General features: G+C 33.4%; 1 pseudogene; it reads left to right on the forward strand.

Annotated features, from left to right (window-relative positions):
• Window positions 1-2042: 2042 nt before the first annotated feature.
• LOC129944158 (jerky protein homolog-like) lies at window positions 2043-3007 on the forward strand (annotated as a pseudogene).
• Window positions 3008-3408: the final 401 nt, after the last annotated feature.

The following is a 3408-nucleotide window of genomic DNA, read 5'->3' on the forward strand; positions in this document are numbered from 1 at the left end:
TTCTTATAATAAGTGAGTTTTTTGGTATTCCATGTATAGTACAGTGAGAAATTTCCAACAAAACGATCCGCATTAGCCAGTTGTTTGTATTTTAAAATTGGTACAACTGAAAGAAGATCTGTCAGAATAATAATAAAAAAAAACACAAAAATAGAAATAGAATAGAAAGTTTTATGAAAATCAAATGTTAAAATTAACTTATCAAAAAAACTAAATAAATCTAATAAAATTAACAATTCCCAAGATGGATTGGGAAGAAAATTTCTGCAAATTGAGATTCTTTAAAAAAAAATCATTTAACAATTGCTTCAGGGAGGGGGGGACTGCTACATTAGCTCGCCTCAATTCTTTATACACCTGAACCTGAGCAGGTAGCATATTCTTATAATATGGTGCTGAACTATTCAGTTTTTCATTGTTTAACACGAATCAAACTATCTCACTTACTCTTCATAAGAAACATCGAAACTTCGTTTGCATTTTAGAAAGTCCTGTCAAACTTAATCATTTTTAAATCTTTTTGTTCGGTGAAAACACCAAAAAGATTTATTTAATCTAAACTGAGATAAACCTTTGGTGGAAACATTTGGTGGAAACATAGTAAAACATAAATATCTTTTCTATAATTTTCTCTTGCAAAATATGCTCAGTTAGTTCATTTTCACTAACAAAAATAAATAATATCAACAGTAATAGATTGTTTTCACCAATTAAAAACACACATGATTCCAAATGAACAACTACTTAACGAACACAGCAATCAAGATACAAATGCAATTTCAATCGTACCACCATTTTGAAACGAAATCACATAAGATGCATTCGAGACTCGTATAAATGTCAAAAACCCATCCATAGTAATAGGCTTTTCACACCAAGTCCAAAACCCGGTTTTCGCAAAATTATCGGTTTTGGTCGAAAACCTTCATCAAAAGCACAAGTTTTCCCATACATTTTTGGTAAACCACAAGTCTTATAAAAAACCTCTCGAAAACTAGTAGCAATTCAAAGTTGAGCTAAACAAACAAACCTTTCGAAACATTCAGCGCTCAAATTAATGCAAACAAAACAGCTGATGGCTGCTGTCAAAACAAATACAGTACGTTCTCCATTAACGCAACTCTCGATTCGCGCAACTCCTCGATTTTCGCAACAGCTCAATTTTTATCATTATGGACACGGTAATCGCAACTCTTCAAAAAAAAATTCACTCCATAAATGCAACTTTTGTTTTTATATGAATATCCTACAGGTTCCTTACTATTTTTGTTTTTGTCTGTTGCGTTACATTTTGTCTCGGCAGTTATTTTACCGCTACTTTTGAGAGATGGATACGATGAAGTTGTATGAATGTACATTTAAGTATCTGTACAATGCAAAATGTTCTCATTAGTTTTATTGAATTTTGTTCAGTAAGTCGCTTGTGTTTGGAAGAAATGGGTGTTACTAAAAAATTGTGAAACTTTCAATTAAAAATAATAGTGAAACTATAGAAAAAATTATAGTAAAGGAGCTTCAATAAAATCATTATGCCGTGAATATAATGTTCATAAATCTACTGTCAGCAGAATAAAACGAAAAGAGGGTGCAATAACAAAGTTCCTGAATCAAGGAAAGCAAAACGTGCCAATTTTCACCGAGGTCCTGAAAACAAAAAGAGGCCAGGATCTTTTAATGCGAGCAATGGTTGGATGACAAATTTTAAGAAAAGACACGGAATGCGCCTGTTGAAAATTTGTGGAGAAAATCTTTCAAACAAACCGCAGCTTGTAGATCCATTCTTGATTAAATTTAAGGAAAATGCCAGAGAGCTCGATTTGACTCCCAATCAATTTTATAACGCCAATGAGTCTGGGTTATTCTATCGACTTATGCCCAACAAAACCCTTGTAGCTTTTAAGGAATCGACAGCTCCTGGCCGAAAGACAAGCAGAGAAAGTATCACGTTTCTCACCTGCACGAACGCATCCGGTTTACACAAAGTTAAGCTATTCGTCATCGGTAAATCTGTAAACACAAGATCATTTAAAAATTTTGACCACATGCCCGTTGTATACAAGGTAAATTAAATGGATGACGTTAGCATTCTTAGAACAATGGTTCCATTCGACATTTGTGCCCGAGGTAATTAAATCAAACCGGCCAGAGGAAGGTCTTTTTTTCATACGTTATTTGTGTCTTTTAGGTCTTTTTAAATTCGAAAGGACTTCCAACAAAAGCGCTCTTACTTTTGGATAACGCTCGTTGTCATCCAAAAGATGGTGAGTTAATAAGTGATGACGGCATGATCGTTGTTATATGTTTTCCAGCAAATTGTACTGCTATTCTTCAGCCAATGGACCAGAACGTCATAAATTTAACAAAATTGCACTACAGAAAAAGTCTATTGGAGTTCTTGGTTGGATGTGAGGGATCAGACCTTGAATTAAAAATCAAAGCATTTAACCTTCGAAATGCAATTTGCCTTCTATCCAACGCATGGAATGGATTGCAGGCAGATCCATTCAAAAAATGTTGGAATGTGTTGATGGCCTCTAATAATGATTGGGAAGATGAGGATGAGCTATCTTTGAGCACAGTTCGAGCTCAAATTATCAATAAACACGCGGTCGTAGAATCGATATCAACTCTCTTCAATGAAATTTCGGTCAACGAATCCATTTCGAATGAAGAAACGTATGAATGGGTACGCGAAACCATTAACAACAATCAGGAAAGCTACGAAGACAATAAAACAGGTGAAATATCTAGTGAAACTGGGTCCGAGGTTGAGGTTCCTGCTCCCAAAATAAAGGACAAAACTGCAATACAAGCTTTCAATACAGCAATTCAAAGGGCTGAACAGAATTCAGCCCCTATTGAACAAATGTTGAGTCTTCAAAAACTTCGAGAAATGGCGATTTTAAAACATCCAAAAAATCCAGACAAAAGTGGTAAATCAAAGTTCCACGTTCTTGTTGTGCGGTTACATATTTTAAAACATTCTACACAGAATGAAAAACGGTAAAAATTCTCCAACAAAATTGCAGGAAAGACCCTATAATTTAATTTATTTTCTTAAACTTTTTAAACTTTCAATTTCAATCACTTAAGATCTCAAAAGCACTGCTTCTCTGCAAAATTTGTATTTAATTTCTGAGAAGTTATTAAATTATTTATCTACTCTACAAAAACCCTTTCAATTGTATTTAAAGGTAAACCACCTGGGATTGAAATGTTTATGTTGATTTTCTTAAGGAGTTCTTATTCTACTTCATCTACTTGTTTCCATCAATCATAATATGTACTTCATACCTCTAACAAAAATGATATATGTTCATGTTCATATGAATTTTAATATAAACCCATTTCTTAAGTAAAACAACAGAATACAATACATTATTTATGTATTATCAAACCTAAATTTTC

Source organism: Eupeodes corollae, chromosome 2 (genome assembly GCF_945859685.1).
Source record: "Eupeodes corollae chromosome 2, idEupCoro1.1, whole genome shotgun sequence".
Taxonomy (NCBI): domain Eukaryota; kingdom Metazoa; phylum Arthropoda; class Insecta; order Diptera; family Syrphidae; genus Eupeodes; species Eupeodes corollae.